Genomic DNA, 19098 nt, shown 5'->3' with positions numbered 1-19098 from the left:
ACAAAGCTGACCTTCCTAGCTCCGATTTCTGACTGGTGGTATATCTCATAATATGCCTCTCTTCACCCTCAGAGTAGGAAAAACTGTGGAACTATAAATTTCCCTAACAAATCCTTGGTGAATGTTTTTAACTGTTGCTGTTTGCCTAACAGTTTGGGATAGTCTCTAAGAAGTTGATATTCTGATGTTATGGTATTACAATAGTTTGCTAGAATCACATAAAAGCTTTCCTTCTTCCATTTTACTTTATTGCCTCAAATCCAACACTCTAATATTGTCCCAGACATACTTCAATATGTCAGTGAAATCCAGACCATTATTTGCAAATAATTGATTTTTGGGGGGCGGGGAGGGGGAAACATTTTGAGCAACCTTAAGGACAAGCAAAGTTTTGCTTATTTGGGACTTTCACATTTATGTTAGGGTTAGTAATAAACCTACAATAGGGAGTATACATCTGGTGGCCATTATTTATTTTGTGCAGCTGTTGGCCTTCTCAGAGATGGCCCTTCCAGGAATAACTGTATTTGATCTAAAGTTCAGTCAGTTTATTCTGAAAATCTGTTCCACTGAAGCCGTTTTTAAAATTCACTGTATGTGAAACAAGCATTATAGAATTGGGGATTAAGATTTGGTAGAAAGTTATAATTTCTTTGCTTTCCTTTCCAAATCTCTTAAGAACTGTCCTTGTCTAACAGTTTTTCAAAATGCTTTTTGTTATTTATTTATTTTTGGAAAATAGAATGTTTACCTGTTTGGTTTTGAATTTCTCATGTAATTCCATTTCAAGGAGTCCAAATTAATACTAGTATTTCAAGTGATAAGCTCAGCAAAACCAATCTAAAGTATTCATAATTTGGATAAATATTAATTCTAACTTTTACATATAGATCCACACCATTAAAACCTTACCCAAACAACATAGTACAGAAAAAGTTTTAAAAACTGCTTGAAAATATGTTTATTATTAATTATTGCTTACCATATTGTCATGAAACAAATGCTTTGCATGTAGAATATCCCAGATTTAAGCAGGAGTAAGAAGACTTAAATAATGAATATCATGCTCCAGCACGTCCTTTATCTTTCAGCTTCTGCTTACCTTCCACTATTCCTCTGCAGTTCTACTGTAAACTCATAACTAAAAGAGAGAGAAAAGGAACAAGAGAAGAAATGGTTTCATAGAGAATCTTGCTTCCATTACATATATTTCATGTCAAAGAGGAGTTTATCAATTAATGCATTTAGATTTAGGACTGACTTTTATATGATAACTGTATTTAGGATGTGATCTGGAAGGTTTTGAAAGTGGCTGCTATTTTATATGGTTTCAGTATCACAAGCAGGTATAAAAATGTCAAATTTCAGCATTTTTCCCTCTATTCCTTTCACTGCAGTCTTATAGACCATGTTCTAAAATTCATAGCTGTAAGGGGAAGATAGACAGATTTGGGTAGACATCAAGATTTCCTCACTGTGGCCCGTTGTCATATAGTCATGATTGTCATGAAGGCATTGATTTGATGAGTGATTTTGTATTCTTGCTGTATTAATTGGGCTATTTCTGATTTTAACCAGTTACTATAAAATCATTTTGCTTATTCAGCACTGCCTTTTTAATTGTTGTGCATAATATGTTGTAATTTATTAGTAGACGTTAAAATTAGGTGGTCTTTTATGACCATCGACCTTTGTGGTGTTCCAGTGTCTAATCAAAATCTGTTAGAATTAATAGAAGAGTTTCTCTGTCCTCTATTTGTACTTTAGATCAACTCAGTCCAAATACATCATCATCAGATTTTTATTCTTCAATTTTTATATATAACTCAAAATGGTGAACTGATGCTCCTGGCTTCTAATTTTCCTCACAACACACCTGTGAGGTGGATTGGGCTGAGAGGGAGTAACCGGCCCCAAAACACCCAGCTGGCATTCACGCCTAAGGGAAGACTAGATTTCTATTTTCTAGCCCAGTACCTTAACCACTACACCAGACTAGCTCTTGAGCCATTATGGGGAGTTTCAGTATGCAGAATTCTTCCAGTGTCATCATTTGCCTTGCCATCAGTTTTACTTCACAAATCCACATGTTGTTCATTCTAGAACATCAAATGAAGGCTTCTATATAACTGATGATGGGAAGGCTGGAGTCCAGAGGACTCAAGCAGCTTTTTGTCATCACTCAGTATTGATCACAAAGCTATGTATCTATCTTAAAACAGTTAAGATGGAAAAAAATGGTTTACTTTTTAGGTGTAATGGAACTTAAAGGGTAATTAATTAAACAACATTGATTAGAAAGGAGGATGTGGGATAAAATAGGGAGCTCTCGTTCAAGGATTATGTTTATTTTGAGAGATATTTTAAAAAAAATTATAATACTTTCCGGTTGCTATTGTCTGAGAGTCAGCTAAAATTACACTTTTGTACCCTGATGCCCTAGAAGTATGGTTTAGTTTTAAGTGCTAAGAAATGTGTTTACCATGGTACAATTAAATCAGTGCCAAAAATAAGTGTTTTATCTAATTGAGCCACTATATGGTTTCACTGTTTGACTTTGGTTTAGTGTTTGGATATAGCCATTTTGGTTTTTAAATCAGGTTTATGGCTTAGTGTACTCTATGAATTCAACCACTTTCGGCTTAGTTACTAAGCCATATTTAAACAGTAACTTACTGTGTTATGTGAATCTATCCATTGAATGAAAAGTGATGAAACATATGAAACTGGTTGCCTGCTAATGTCTTTCTGCAGTTTACATCCATTCCTCATTTAATCGCTAAATATGTTCAATGCACTGTACCTTATTTTATTACTATTTATTACTGTTATTTTTCAGAGACCTTTAAGGAACATTTTCTAATGTGCCAAGAATGGTGCTTTTGCCAAGCCTTTGTGAAGGTTAGAAAAATTCCAACTAGAAGACATTCTTAATAGGCAGATGAAAAGCAGAAATGCAGTTGGTGTACTAGCCTCTCATTGAGTCAGACTTATAGCCTCTATCAACCTTCAGGGGAACAGGCTGATTGAATTGGTCTGCTGCAAGCACCTGATGAACTCTTTTTGGTTTCTAATGGTGTTTGGGTAGAGACCTAACAGGCAGCTAGCTCTGTGGGGCATTTGTTCAAATCTGTCTAATGGTAGTAACAGTTTTTTAATTAATAATTTTGTTAATAGTATTTATTCGTTTTAATGGCTTGGATTTTTTTGAGTATTTTATAGGTGTTTTATTGTGTTTGTTGTAAGATGCCTAGAGTTGTAAAAATAAGGCAGCATACTAATAGTGTTAAATAAATAGATAATCGTTCAGCAATCCAGTGTCTCCTTTACAGGTGGTGCTTGTGCTGTTTCTTCATCAGCTCTGCACCCATATGATTGCACCTTGACATTACTGGGGGAAACAGAGCTGATTAATTCTGAGCTCAGCAGCAGGGCAGGAGGAAGTGCTGCAGATGCTGAAACTGAAGTGATAGAGCTGAGAGGTGGGAAATTTTCCTTTAATGGGAATTCTTGCCTCGTCCTGGTTCCTGAGTTTTCCATTCTCCCTGCTTGGCTTAAGGAACTATGGCACTACAGTGCCTTTTAAATCGGTCTTAAAATACATAAAGAGGCAGTTTTGTAGCCGCTGTCCTTGTAGCTGATTTTATTTTTGTATGTCAACAGAAACAGTGTAAAGTTTGAGTGAAGGGGTAAGTGCATTATCTGGCTACATATATTTTTTTTGCACTCTCCTATTGGTGAGGAAGACCATTGCCAGAATGCTGGCAGTGAATTTCAGGACACTGAATTCCTTGGGGTGAGGATGGTGTACAAAAACAATTTCTGATATTCTCAATAGAAGTTTGCTCTTATTCTCACCTGCTACATGTGTAACATTATATTTAACACTGGCCAAGCAAGCAAAAGTAAAAATGTGACTTTTCTGGCAATAAGTCACAAGCCTCACAGAGTTGGAGAGTTGATAAACATTATGCTTTCCTATCTCTGAATATATCATGCTCAGCACTTCATAAAGTTATTTATCTGCTTTTAATTGTGCAATTGGAAAGAATCTGGTGTTATTGGAAAGAATAATTCAACAAGTTCCATAATAAATTGCTATTCAAAACAACCACTACCTCCAAACTAATTTGGATATCACCCTTTTTTCCCTTCATGAAAACTCCAAGCCATTAACGACCGTCACAGTCAAAAATCTAGCACATTTCTAAGCATAGCTGTACTGTTACTGCAGTAGTAGCTACATATTGAGCCTTTCTAGAGAAAAAAAAATAATGTGAACAAAAAGAGGACCCATGTTTCATTGCATCCTTAATAAAATTTCCATGTTAGCCATCTTTTAGGATCAGCACATTAAATATAGTTTGCAGTTGTAGCCTAATTTTCTTTAGGCTTCAGTGTCAAAATGGAGTATTTAGTTCTCTTGGGTAGTTAGCGTAAAATAGATCAGTATGTACTTCATAGCCCCTTTTAAAAACATTGTCAATGAGTATGTCTATTTACAGCTACACTGCAACCAGCAGCTTTTAAAGGTTAGAGCAGGTACTGTAAACTCAATGAATGGAATAATGATAATGAAATACCTACTCGTCTCTCAAGAACATTATGAAGATTAAGGTTTGAGTATCATAAATGCCAAGAAACATTAGTACTGTACTGAACTTATTTTGCACATCAAATGGAATCCCATATTAATTGCTATTGTGTTTAGTGTGAAAGGGCATTATCTCTAATCCAATTCCCCAATTCCTTATCTCATAATGGTTATCTGCATCTTCAGATTGTTGTACATAAGATAATAGGTTTTATTTATGTTTTAATATTTCTTTAAAAGTTTTCATAGTTTTAAGTCCTTCCATGAGAGTTCATCTTTTCAAGCATTTTGGATTCTGTAACAGCAGGGAAAGGTTGCCTCTTTGCCTAGTGATAGAAGAACGTGAATCTGCCCCCATTTTCCCATTAGGGGAGGTAGGGAAGAGAGAACTCTATATAGTAAAATGTAACCCGCTTATGATGATAGTTTTATTTTCCTGGAACTTTCAGTCCTCAGATATATGAAATACTTGAAATGTTGCAAATGGTCCTGTTCTTGAATTAATATTAAAAAGTAACCAAATTGGAGTCTGGGATTGTGAGACAACAACTTTCAGTGGGTAGTTGTTTTTTTCTTTCTTTCTGTAATTCATTTTGAAAAGCCTGGCTCTAGCTAGGTGGATCTCAATGTCTTACATTGTGCAGTTTTCTTCATCGTTTTCTTCATTTGTACTGATGATTTTGCTGATTGTTTCTGACCTGGCAGAAAAACAAGGGCATGGGGATGCTCAGTTGCTCTGGCCACAGAAGTTGCTTTGTGATTTTTATTCAGTGGTTTCTGCTGTGTATCTCTGTTAATTCCTATTTGTATCTTATCCTGTGTAGCCTTCAAAGTGAAGAGCATTAGCAGTGCCATGTGACTGAGGAGCACTAATATCTTACGTGAATGTGCACAAAGAATGTATCCAAAATAAATTAATTCTGATGCTTATCTTTTGGAAAGTGTGGCTTATTTGGTAATTTGTAAACAAAAACTATAATTACCAAGGTACTCTGATCTCGGGCAATTTTGTTTGCTTGGCAATCCTGGATTTTCTGTATAATACCTATATTAATTTCCAATGTAAGATCCTCCAGATGTCTTGAGCTTCAGCCCTCATAATGTGTAGCTACCATGATTTTGATGGTAATGCTGAGAAATTAATTAAGGTACCTGGAAGATGCCAAGATAAAATCACAGAAAGTTTTCCAGGCCATAAAGTTAGTGTTTTATTTTATAAAATAGTGGTGGGGTGGTGATGTCAATAATATAAAAAGTATTTTTAAAGTCAGAAATAGAAACTTCTAATGGGAGATTTTTTTCCCATATTAAGAAGTAGTTAACAATAGTCCTAGAGAGCATGAGTTCATTGTAATGAAGGAGACAATGGCTAAATGTTTATAAAAAACAAAATTCAGTCTTGATTCTGGCAAACTATTATTCAATGTTGAACAGTTTACTGAAAAAGGTATCGGCTTTTTAGCTTTAAATTAAAGCAATTTGAAATTTTTAGAACCCCATCAGATAAGGTGTGAGAATCAACTATTATCTGTTATTTAATGAAAACACTCTACGCTTACTTATCTGATGCATGAAAGTGACTATAAAAAATCATGCTACAAAAGGTATTTTATTTTATTTTATTTTGATCAGGGGGAAAAAAGGAAGGGAATTTGGCAGAGTGTCTCTGAAGTTTGAAGTACTACTCTTGTCTGTTCTGGTCCCTCTAAATCAGTGGTTCTCAACCTTCCTAATGCCGCGACCCTTTAATACAGTTCCTCATGTTGTGGTGACCCCCAACCAGGGGTGGGTTCTAAATTTCTTTTACTACCGGTTCTGTGGGCGTGGCTTATTTTGTGGGCGTGACTTGGAGGTCATGTGACCGAGTGGGCGTGGCTAGCTGGTCATGTGACCGGTTGGCCATGGCTATGTGTATAGGGACTACTCAGAGGGGTGAAAAAAAGTCATTTCTGACAGGTCCTTGCACTTTTGACTGGTCCTCACACTTATGACCATCCTCACATTTATGCCTGTGCAGCTTTCTTAACAACCATGTCACTCATTTCACAACTGCTTCTCTTCAACATGGTATAAGATAGGGCAAAAAACGTAAAATGTGAGGACAGTCGTAAATTCGAGGACTGGTCAAAAGTGCGAGGACCAGTCAAAAATAACTTTTTCAGCCCTCTGAGTAGTTCATATGCATAAAAGGATACAGCAATAGAGAGGGATGAAGGAAGGGAAGGGAAATTAGAATAGGAGTGAAGGTAAGAGAGGGAGGAAGAGAGGAGGAGAAGGAGAAAGAGGAAGTAGGGAGAAGAAGAAGAGGGGGGGAAGAGAAAGTAAGTAAGAAAGAAAAGACAAAGGTGGTAGGTTTGAGGAGAAAGATTGCTGTACAATAAAAAAGATGAAAGGGAAGAAAGCCAACCCCAAACAAATATAAAGATATTAAGATAAAGAATGAATTGTTAAACTTTAAAGAATAAAAGAGAACAAATAGGAATAAATAGCAATAATTAGAAACACACATACAAACATACAACATATTTTCTTTGAACAGAGTATTTGGCCAGTCCACAAATTTAAACAGTTGTAGGAGGTTAGCAGCCACCCCTTTCCTAGAAGAATGAAATATTTTGGGAAATATTAAAAAGGCAGAATATTATATTTCCCTGGATGAGAAATGGGGAAGCATATTTTACAGACAAAGCAGCTCCCACCTTCCTGCCCCCCACCCTTTGTTAATGGGCCAGAGGCAGAAAGTCAATCCTTTGTCAAAGGACATTTGCAACACAATAGCAACAGAAACTAACACAATGGGCCCCATCAAGCCATGTGATCCTGTCCACTATTAAAACATCTTTCCAAACAGTCTCCATGTTTCCAGTGTCTTTTTCCCCACTTGGAGCAGAACCCAGAAGGATATTTCTTCCAACACAGTATTTAGTCATTTCAATTAAATTTACAATTTCTATATTTCCTTTTTACCATATTTATTCCTCAACTATTTTTTAAAAAAACCAATATTACCCTTCATCCTCATCTCTAATCTTAATCAAATTCAATTTTTCCCTTCTATATTATACCCCTTCGCATTGTCATCTATTTTTATATCCATCCTCACATTGGTTAATTATGTAATTATGTAATACAGTTGTTTAATACAAATTCAACATTTTAATATAAATCAATTAGTTATATAACTATCTTTTTTGTATATTAATCAATATGAACATGAATATTCCAATTATTTCCATGCAATCCAATTTCTTACAAATCAATTAATTATATTTACCAATAATAATAAACCAAATAATTTCCCCCATATATTCCTCCAAATCACAACTTAACCATTTCTGCTTTCAACACAATATACAATTAATAGTATCTTAATTATTACAATTCCCTAGTTAAATAGAGCTTTTTTCTTTTGTGTTTTAAAATCTTGAACCTCCTCTTGCCCTAAATTTCCCATTGTTTGCAGTTTTGTACCTACCTTTTTTGGTGAGGAAAAAGAAAAAGAAACCTCTCTGCCTCATTTTGTCACGTTGCAGTTAAGACCCTGCTTTCGCTTTCTCTTTTCAGTATAGCTAGGGGGAAAAAAACTTGCTCCAGGAATTTACCTCTTTGCAGCTAGCTCTTTGAAGCCCCGCGGCAAGAATTTAAAGTTTTTTTCCCTCTAGCCATCAGCTGGGACTCCGGAGCAGCAATAGATTGGGAGTGGGCGGGGTAAGCGAACGGCGACCGGGCGATCCAGCAGAGGCAGAGGGTGAGTGAAGGCGGGGGGGGGCGAGAGAGGGCTTTGGCGACCCCTGGGAAATGGCCGTTCGACCCCCAAAGGGGTCGCGACCCCCAGGTTGAGAACCGCTGCTCTAAATGGATTCCAGACTTCAACAAAACAACATTGTGTTCATACATGCATACATTGATCAAACACTTTACAAAAACTTGAGGTTGTTAATAAGTGCAATAATAATCAACAATGAAGGAACTAAGGTGCTCTGAGACTTTAGACTTAAACATGCAAACACCTGCTTGGTAATACCCCAGACTTAATTGTTAGTAAGAAATACAGAAGTCTTGATGGTGAACGTTGCAGTTTCTGGAGACAGCAGAATAGAAGCTAAAGAGCCGGAGAAAATCACAAAATAGAAAGACCTGTGAATAGAAGTAGAATCACTGTGGCAAAAGAAAGCAAAGATTAGTAACAGGTACCTTGGGTACAATCCTAAAACATCTGGAGCACCTTTAAAACACCATCAGCATTGACAAAATCACTGTCAGTCAATTCCAAAAGGCACTTCACTTGAAACAGTTTACATTCTGCAATGATTCCTCTTATGCCATCGAACAACATTTGCCTATCCCAGATCCTTGAGAAGGACTTGATTGGTGGATAAAATTAAGCCTAAACATCTGGCTGACTGTCACCAAACATAATAATAAATGAACAACCATCCAGCCTAAACTAACCAGGCAGCCTAAGTAGCATTAATGATCAAAAGCTTGGTAGAAGAAGAACTTTGCAATCTTTAGACAATTAATTTGTTTTTTTGTATTGATGATACAGATGTAAATACAGATTTACAGATGGTTTCCCCAGCAGCTTCATGTAGATATTAATCAACCTGGGAGAAAGAACTGAGTAGTGTGGAACCACAATGAAATACTCTTTACCTGTCTAAACTTCATTTTTTTTACACAGTGCCTCTAATCAGACAATGTTGATTATACAACATGCGGGAACGGACTGAGCCCTGTGGAATCACCTTGTGTTACCTTAATATATTTTTAATTGCATAAGCTTCATTAGTAATGTTGATTAAGATCTGAATAGCTGAGCCCTTGTTAGTTCCAAATGAGTTCTTTGACTAGCTAATGGAGCTCAGTGCATTAGCATCCAAGATCTTATTTCCTAAGCCTGCCCTCCTGCTTGATGATTTAAATTGGTTCTGAAACAGGAATGGAGAACTTGTCAAGCTAATTCAGGTTGCGGAGGTTTCTCATCTGGTCTCTAAATTGATCCCCAGTTCTCATTTATAGGTGTTCGCATATATAAGATTTCTTAAAGCTCTCTTTGCAACCAGACACTTCTAAAGAGAGAAGGGTCAAGTAAGGAGTTCTTTCAGTCCCATATCCCCAAATCCCAGAAATTAGACTTTATAGAAACTCTTAGTTTAATTCTGGATTTAGTTTAGCAACAGTTCCTCGAATACTAATAGCCACCCAGAGTCTCAAGACTGGGGTGGTAAATAAATACATAAGAAACTTGAATGTAATTACAAAAGCCCAACTATATCAACATTGAACTGAACTCATGGGGAGAAAATACCATTACCATATACTTGTTAGTGACACAAAGTCTTGTTGGGGTAGAAAGGTGAGAACTTTGCTACAATCTAAGAGCAGGCATGCCTGCTGGTTATATAAGCTATTTTTCAATTGAACCCAAACTGTCATAATAAGATAATGTAAGTTATATGGCAACATGGCTGCAGTCACTTCATTCAGGAAGGATAAAATATATAAGAGAAGGCAGGAAAAGAAAATAATAACAGCAACAACGAGACAGGTCCAGACAGATATATGAGCTGCAAAAGAAAAACTCCATATACTAGGTTGTTTGTTTGTTTTTTAAAAATCCCTCTACTTCAGTATTAAAGTAATAGATATATACTGTAAAAAATATTTCTGAACCACTAAAGAAAATATTTGGATAAAAATCTGAGCAGAGGCAAATGGGATTTTACAGCAGGTGAAGCTAATGTAAACAGGAGCTCAAGATAGTTAAAAGTTCCTGAAAAATCCCCATCAAAAACAACTTTGCAAACAATTTTAATGAAGGAGGAAGAAGAACATTTCTTCCTCTCCACCCATTTCAAAATAAGAATTCATGTGAGAAATACAAGAAGGATGTGTCACCAGGATGAATAATGTACATACAGTACTGAAGTGGAAGCTCAGTTCAATAAAGATACTGCTAGAAAAACTAGAGCTCAGAATCTCTGGTTGATGAAAGATGTGACATACAACAAAAATGCCTTCTGTAGGTATATTTATTTGGTTATTTTACAATTTTAGTAACTTTTCCAAATCTGGAAAGTCTAAAAAACATACAACATAACAAATAGAAGAGAAAATAACTGGTATACCAATTGCTCAGTAAAATATCTTATTTCAACTAATGTTGATAAAGTGGCCCAAAGTATTCTAAGTAATACACCCAGTTAAACATGTTCCTTGATATGATAGGATGAAGATAGCTGACTTATCTATAATATTTATGAAAACAATCTTAGAACTGCAGTTGGTTATCATTTCTAAACTGCAAAATCTACCAATGACAGTTGATAATTGATCCATGAAACATTCAGAATATAAATGCAATTAAAATATACCTAAACACAAAATATTTAAATCTAAGCATAGTTACAATAATTTAACACAACATGATTATAAATAGTCCAAAGCAATAATAACAATCATAACAACAATAAAACTATGATGGCAAAATTTCATCATCATATATGCCCCATAAAACTTCATCTTTGTGATCTTCTGAAACATTAACATTAACAGGAAAGGGCTAATCTTACTTGTAAAGGTTCACTGTAAGGGACACTTCCATAACACTGGGACCAAAATCAAGAAACAATGTTTAAGGGTTTTTCTGCCTTCGTCATGGAAACAGGAAGGACCTGCTAGACTCTTAGGATAACTGTATAGGGTTGGCTATTTCAGGTAGAAGACTATAAGAACTGTGATATATGATCAAAAAGAAAGACAAATACAAATACAAATTTAGACTTTGTTAATAGAAGTAGAGTTTTCAGATTATTCAATTCAACTTTATCCTGCAGTGGTCAGGAGATACTTTGAATGTTGTATCCACATCTGTGTGCCTTATTTTAAGGAGGATTCAGGCAAATAGAACAGGTTCAGTGAAGGGTAGCAAAGATGATTAAGCGCTTAGAAAAAAAGAGCACATCTGTACTTACCACTTACTGTATGTTGCTCCTGACCTCTGCCAATGCCAGCTTGATTCTGAGCCTGTTCAAAAATTCTTATCCTGACCGAGACAATTTAGCCACAGCTTGCAATGTATTCAGTTCAAATTGTATGCTACCAAATCCTCCCATTAGACTTTCCCCCTGATGCTGTGCCCTCCCCATTTTTCTGTTCCAGGAAAGCAGTTACTTTTCTTTTCATGCCTTTGTAAGTTAAATACATATAAATTTATATTGGATTTATATATGCAACATTAAACTGTCAAAATGCACAAATATATAGGCCCATCTTGCTTTAAAACAATTCACCTCATTCTTATTGCATTTTTTCTTTGAAATGCCTTTGACACTTATCCTTACCATGAGCATAACTGCTGCCTTGTAAATGGAAGGTTTGAAACCCAATAGTAAAATATTACTATTTTTTCATTACTTGCTAATTTTCTTTGTGCTTTAAAAAAGCAAAAGCAAAGCAAAACAAAACAACAGTGGTGCACCACTTTTCATCTCCTCTAGTTGGCACTTTGGCGGTTCAAATCCGTAGTACAGGTCTCCTGCGTGAGCAGAGGGTTGGACCAGATGACCTTCCAGGTCCCTTCCAACTCTGTTACTGTTATCTAAATATTTTTTCCCAAAGTTCCAAAGTAGCTCTTAGTTTTTCAGTTGTTTGGAAGCTGAGGGTGAAATCATTATGGATACAACAAGTACAGACAGTGATACATATTAGAGGTCACAGGGGAGGGGCGGGGGAGTAGCGGTTATTATTAGAGAAGGTTTTAGGCCGAGGGAGGCCACTGTTCCTCAGACAGCCGGTTGTGAGACCCTCCTTGTGAAGTGGGGTCATGGGGTTCAGATGGGTTTGCTGATCACGTACCTGGCTCCCTGCCATGTGGCAGCAGCCCTGCCCGAGCTACTCAACGTTATCGCCGCGGTGGCGGTTGATACCCCCAGACTTATGGTCATGGGGGATTTTAACCTACCGTCCGTGGGTGAGGCGTCTGAGGTGGCTCGGAAGTTCATGGCTTCCATGACGGCTATGGACCTGACCCAGCTAATTCATGGCCCTACGCACATGGGGGGAAACACACTGGACTTAGTTTTTGTCTCTGGACAGTGGTTGAGTGATCTTGAGATAGGGGATATAGTCATCGAGCCCTTGTCATGGTCGGATCACTCTCTCCTTCGCCTTGACCTTCGAACTGCTGCACCCCGCCGCAGGGAGGCGGAACCGATAAGATGGTACCGCCCCAGGCGCCTGATGGAACCTGATAGGTTCCAGGTGGAGCTTGGGCCAATCCCTGAGGTTCTGGCTCACGTCTCGACTGGAGACCTAGTGGCCGCCTGGGATAGGGCAGCCGCTGGAGCTCTGGATCGAATTGTGCCTTTGCGGCCTCTGACCCAGCGCTGATCTCACCTGGCTCCTTGGTTCACCGAGAAGCTGAGGGAGATGAAGCGCCGGAAAAGACGCCTAGAGAGTAGTTGGAGGACCAGTCGTGCTGAATCTGACCGGACACTGGTAAGATCTCATATTAAGAATTACCTAGTGGCGATAAAAGCAGTAAAATGTACTCATTTCGCTGCTCTTATTGCATCATCAGATAATCGCCCGGCCGCCCTGTTTAGGGTGACCCGCTCCCTGCTCCACCAGGAAGCGAGGGAGGACCCCTTGGAGGGAAGAGCCGAGAATTTTGTTCAGTATCTGTATGACAAAATCACTCAGATTCGGGAAGATTTGGACTCCGACTGGATAGATCCAGCGGGGATGACGGAGGCAGGTCCTGGGAATGTTATCTGGGATGAGTTTGATCCTGTGACCCCTGAGGACATGGACAGGACTCTGGGTAGACTGAACGCAACCACATGTTTGTTGGACCCGTGCCCCTCCTGGTTAGTGCTGGCTTCCCAGGAGGTGACACGAGGCTGGCTCCAGGGGATTATAAATGCTTCATTGGGTGAGGGTGTCTTTCCCGCCGCCTTGAAAGAGGCGGTGGTGAGACCTGTCCTCAAGAAGCCTTTCCTGGACCCGGCAGTATTGGCTAATTATCGTCCAGTCTCCAACCTTCGCTTTGTGGTGAAGGTTGTTGAGAGCGTGGTTGCGCGACAGCTTCCCCAGTACCTGGATGAAACGACGTATCTAGATCCGTTCCAGTCGGGCTTCAGGCCTGGGTACAGCACAGAAACGGCATTGGTCATGTTGGTGGATGATCTCTGGAGGGCTCTGTCCTGGTCCTGTTAGATCTCTCAGCAGCTTTTGATACCATCGACCATGGTATCATGCTGCACCGGTTGGAAGAGTTGGGGGTGGGAGGCACCGTACTACGGTGGTTCTCCTCCTTTCTCTCCGACCGGTCACAGTCTGTGTTGACAGGGGGGCAGAGGTCGACCCCGAGGCCCCTTATATGTGGGGTGCCACAAGGATCGGTCCTCTCGCCCCTTTTGTTCAACATTTATGTAAAGCCGCTGGGCGAGATCATCCGTGGTTTTGGGGTGGAGTACCACCAGTACGCTGACGACACCCACCTGTACATCTCCACCCCAGACCACCCCAACGATGCCGTTGAAGTGATGTCCCGGTGCCTGGAGGCCATACGGATCTGGATGGGGAGAAACAGGCTCAGACTCAGCCCATCCAAGACCGAGTGGCTGTGGTTTCCGATGTCCCGATATAGTCAGCTGGTGCCATCGCTGACTATTGGGGGCGAATCATTGGCCCCCACGGAAAGGGCTCGCAACTTGGGTGTCCTCCTGGATTCATGGCTGTCTTTAGAAGAGCACTTGATGGCCGTGACTGGGAGGATTTTTCATCAGGTTCGCCTGATCCGCCAGTTGCGTCCCTTTCTAGATCGGGACTCCCTACGCACGGTCACTCATGCCCTCGTCACCTCCCGTCTGGACTATTGTAATGCTCTCTACATGGGGCTCCCCTTGAGGAGCACTCGGAGGCTCCAACTGGTGCAGAGTGCGGCCGCGCGGGTGGTAATGGGAGCGACATGGCGCTCCCATGTAACACCTCTCCTGCGTGAGCTGCACTGGCTCCCGGTGGTCTTCCGAGTGCGCTTCAAGGTCTTGGTTATCACCTTTAGAGCGCTCCATGGCTTAGGACCTGGTTATTTGCGGGACCGCCTGCTACCACCAATAGCCTCCCACCGACCAGTACGCACCCATAGAGAGGGGCTCCTCCGGGTGCCGTCGGCCAAACAATGTCGACTGGCGGCCCCCAGGGGGAGAGCCTTCTCTGTGGGGGCACCTACTCTCTGGAACGAGCTCCCCCCGGAGATACGGAGGATCCCAGATCTGCATACCTTCTGTCGCGCGCTCAAGACGTTCTTATTTCATCAAGCTGGCCTGACCTAAGTTTCTCCCCTTTTTAAATGGAAATTTTAAATTTGGTCTTAAATTATTGGGGTTTTAAATTTTCAGCCAAATTATTTAATTCGTTTTATTTTATTTTAAATTTTGTACTCATATGTTTTATTCTATGGCTGTTCACCGCCCTGAGTCCTTCGGGAGTAGGGCGGTATACAAATTGAAATAATAAATAATAAATAAAATAAATAAGATGCACCTTCACATGATCTGTGCTGTCATCTGTGGTCAGTGCCCTACTGGATTCTATATAGGACACATGGGGCAAACTTTGAACAAAAGACTTAATGAACATAAGTTTAATATCACGACTCAAATCAAGGAGAAAGTAATATCAGAGCATTTCATCTTTCCAGAATACTTCAGAGCAGACCTCAGAGTGAATGTTTCAAAAGAGCATGACTTTAACAGCATCATTACAGAAAAAAATTGTTGAACACATATCAAAACATTTCAGGCAATATCTGAAGGTCTCAAGATATATGATGGATATTTAACATATTAATTAGCAAGCTACTGGTAATCTGTGACCTGTATAAATTGCATCTGCATAACCAATCTATGAGAGGGATGCGGTGGCTCAGTGGCTAAGGCGCTGCGCTTGTCGATCGAAAGGTCAGCAGTTCAGCGGTTCGAATCCCTAGTGCTGTGTAACAGGGTGAGCTCCCGTTACTTGTCCCAGCTTCTGCCAACCTAGCAGTTCAAAAGCACGTAAAAAATGCAAGTAGAAAAATAGGGACCACCTTTGGTGGGAAGGTAACAACGTTCCGTGCGCCTTTGGCTGGCCACATGACCATGGAGACATCTTCGGACAGCTTTGGCTCTTTGGCTTTGAAATGGAGATGAGCACTGCCCCCTAGAGTCGGGAACAACTAGCACATTAGTGCGAGGGGAACCTTTACCTTACTTAACCAATCTATCTTTCCCTTCCTTCCACCCACCTTTCTTTCCACCTTACTCCAATTTAAATCCCCCATCAGCCTAGCCACACTGCCACTATGATGAAATAAACTAAAGCTCACAAAATCTTTTAATAAAATATGTTAGTCAGAAAAGGTGTTACTAGATTTCTGATTCTTGTCACCATAGACTAACACAATTTTTTTTCTCCTACAAAAACATGTGTCTTGGGTGAAAGAAAAATAAAAGAAACAAACTACACTGCTAGAGTTTTGGAGGGTTTTTTGGAGGGGGCGTGTTAAAGGAGGCTCACACACACACACATTTCTGCCAGGTTTCAAACCAACAACTTACTATTTTGAAAGCAAGAATTCTACTTATTGTAGTGTTATAGCACTGATGGTAAAAGGCAGATTTAAAAGACTGTCACATATTATATAATAACCTTTGACTTCCTCTTCAAAGTAGCAAAGTAGCAAAGGAATTGCTGGGTGAATTTGCAACAAGTGTGCTACCTAGGATGAATAAGAGTACTCAGAGTGGCATAACATGGAAATGTGTGCTTTTGAAGCAGAGCAGAAAAATGTGCCATCTGTTTGAACCAGGGGTGAAATCCAGCATGTTCTGACAGGTTCTGGAGAACCGGTAGCGGAAAGTTTGACAGGTTCTGGAGAACCAGCAAATACCACCTCTGGCTGGCCCCAGAGTGGGGTGGAAATGGAGATTTTGCAGTACCCTTCCCCTGCCACGCCCACCAAGCCACACCATGCCCACCAAGCCAAGCCTACAGAACTGGTAGTAGAAAAAATTGGATTTCACCACTGGTTTAAACCCTGCAGATATGAATGCCTTCTGGTGGCTAAGCAATGGGGCATTTTGTATAACCCCTTAAGTTGTAAATAGAGAGACTGAAGCAGTTGAGAATGTTTAGCCTTGGGAAAGAAGACTGAAAGAGGATACCAAGGCATTCTGGAAAGGGTGTTACCCAGAAGATGATTTAAATTTATTCTGCATTGTTTCAGAGTGTAACCCACATAAATACATGATTTAAGATACAAAAAAGCAAATTAGTTTTAAAACACAGGAAGACCAATTTCATTTTCTAGAAAAAGAACATTCCTCAGTAGTAAAAGCAGTGAAAGATAATGAGTTCCTCTTCACTGAATGCATTCAAGGCTAAACATTCCGAAGGGAATTAGACCAGATGGCCTAAATGGCCTCTTCCAATTTATACGTTTAAGAAAAGAGTGAATGTTCCTTTGGTTATACTGAAAATCTTGCAAGTGTCAATAAAATCAAAGCATACATGACAGTTTTCCCATTTAAGTTCTATTTTATATTCCGTAACTAAGAACCTTGTTGGGCCTTTTTCCACTGTTTATCCAGTTTGATAAATCTCTGCTAAGCAAAAAGTTGTTAAATGCCCTCTTTTATGTAATTAAAACTGTAAAGGGCATCTGATTTGCTACATGACATTTATTGGTGAATTGAATGTCACATTCTGTCGAGATGAATTGGGTACCTCTAGTTGCTTATCAGTCCCTGCTTTTGGCGGATCACTCAGTCCCTGCTTTTGGCTGGCTTTACATGGTCAGAATGTGATTTGTTATCCACCACGATAAGATTTCTAATTTTCATGAAGGTTAATAAAACTTAAGTATATGATGGAAAATGGCTCTTTGATCAAATAGCTGAATTAAAAACTAATCATATACTAAAACTGACAAGTACATTTTCAGAAATAAGGCAGAACCTAACTGGGCCACAAACAGCCTTTGTCCTACCTACAGAAAAGGGGAACATATAGTTTCCTGAGAGAAAGAGGTTTAAAGAACAAAAGATCTCTCTAGGTACATTTAGGAGCATGAATACTTTCTAGAAAAGTGGTATGATTACACATTCACTTTATTTGGAGGTAGATAATCTTTAGGCCTTAGTGTCCTGTTTCTAGTGTCTTCACCCATTGCAATTTTTTGATCAGCATTAGGGAAGTAGGCTGTCACTGTCTTCTCTTGAAATGTTTTGGGACTTCCCAGGTTCACAAACCATTCCTAAATTCATGTTGCATTGTCCCACCTATTTGGCAACCAAAAACATTACTTGAAGCCTTTCCTTTCAAAGGCAGTTTGTCATTATCATTTATTTACATGTAAACCTGAACATAGTATAAAAGAATGTAGAACTGATCTTGGGGAAATATGAGAAAGCCATAAAAGTGGGGAGTGGGGGAAGTGCTTGCAGAAAAGATTAAATAGTCTGGGGATAGAAGGAAGTATGAGAAAGAAACTCAAAGAACCCCACCAAAAAAGGGACATGGTCACCCAAAATATGGTTGCCAGCTAGCTATTTATGGATGTGTTAAGCATGGAGACATAAGCCTGTTTTTGCCAGAAGACAAAGCCTACGAAGAAAACCAGGGAGATACCTGGGATTCACAAACAGAAAATCTGCATAGGAACAATTTGATCCGAGGCCATTATCACCTACTCAATAGAAGCTGAAATTAAGTTTTCAATTGGGCCAGGAAACACTTCAGGAACTATACCAATTTCCCTCCGGAATTCTGATGAATTCTCATTCTTGACATATCTCCCTTTGCCCTGGTGTTCCTACTGCTCTCTTCCCCCTAGCAGTGTACAATCACTTACTTTCCTTTCTGCCCATGTCAAAGGGACCAGCTACAATTTTACTAAGAGCCCTTTGGCTAACAAACTGCGGAACTTGAGTGCTTCAACCTAGTATTTAGCAGCTGTGATATAAGGAACCTATTCATCACCCACTCAACATCGTCCCCTGGACATCCCACTCTCACCAGGATAGCCAAAAGAAAACAAGCTCCACTTTCAATGTGCCAGGTAAGCCAGATTCACCTCACCCCTAGCTTCTCACCCAAGAATGAAAGCAATTACTGCTCCCCCTAGGTCCACTTCCCAAACCATCTTAACTTGAAGTCATTAATCCAGTCCTCAACTCTCCATCCTCTGGAGGCACTGTCTGTGGAGATTCTCAGTCATCCAGGTCATGGTTGTCCCATGACCGGACTGGACTTTCTTGAAAGTCCTTGAAAGTCCAGTTGTCATTTGAAAAAGCACCTTTGGGTCTGGAGGCACTGATGTAACCCAACTGGGTTTGCCACAAGTTGCAGCAAACAAGCTTTCTTAGGTCAGAAATCAGAAGTTAGAACCGAGGTGACAGCCAAAAAATAGCTCCTGTTCCACACCACTGGTTAAATGAAGGTTCTTAGGATACAGG

Source organism: Pituophis catenifer, unplaced genomic scaffold (assembly GCF_029215685.1).
Source record: "Pituophis catenifer annectens isolate HBS135680 unplaced genomic scaffold, rPitCat1.0.hap2 SCAF_3, whole genome shotgun sequence".
NCBI classification, from domain to species: domain Eukaryota; kingdom Metazoa; phylum Chordata; class Lepidosauria; order Squamata; family Colubridae; genus Pituophis; species Pituophis catenifer.
Note: the sequence above shows the minus strand (reverse complement) of the source record.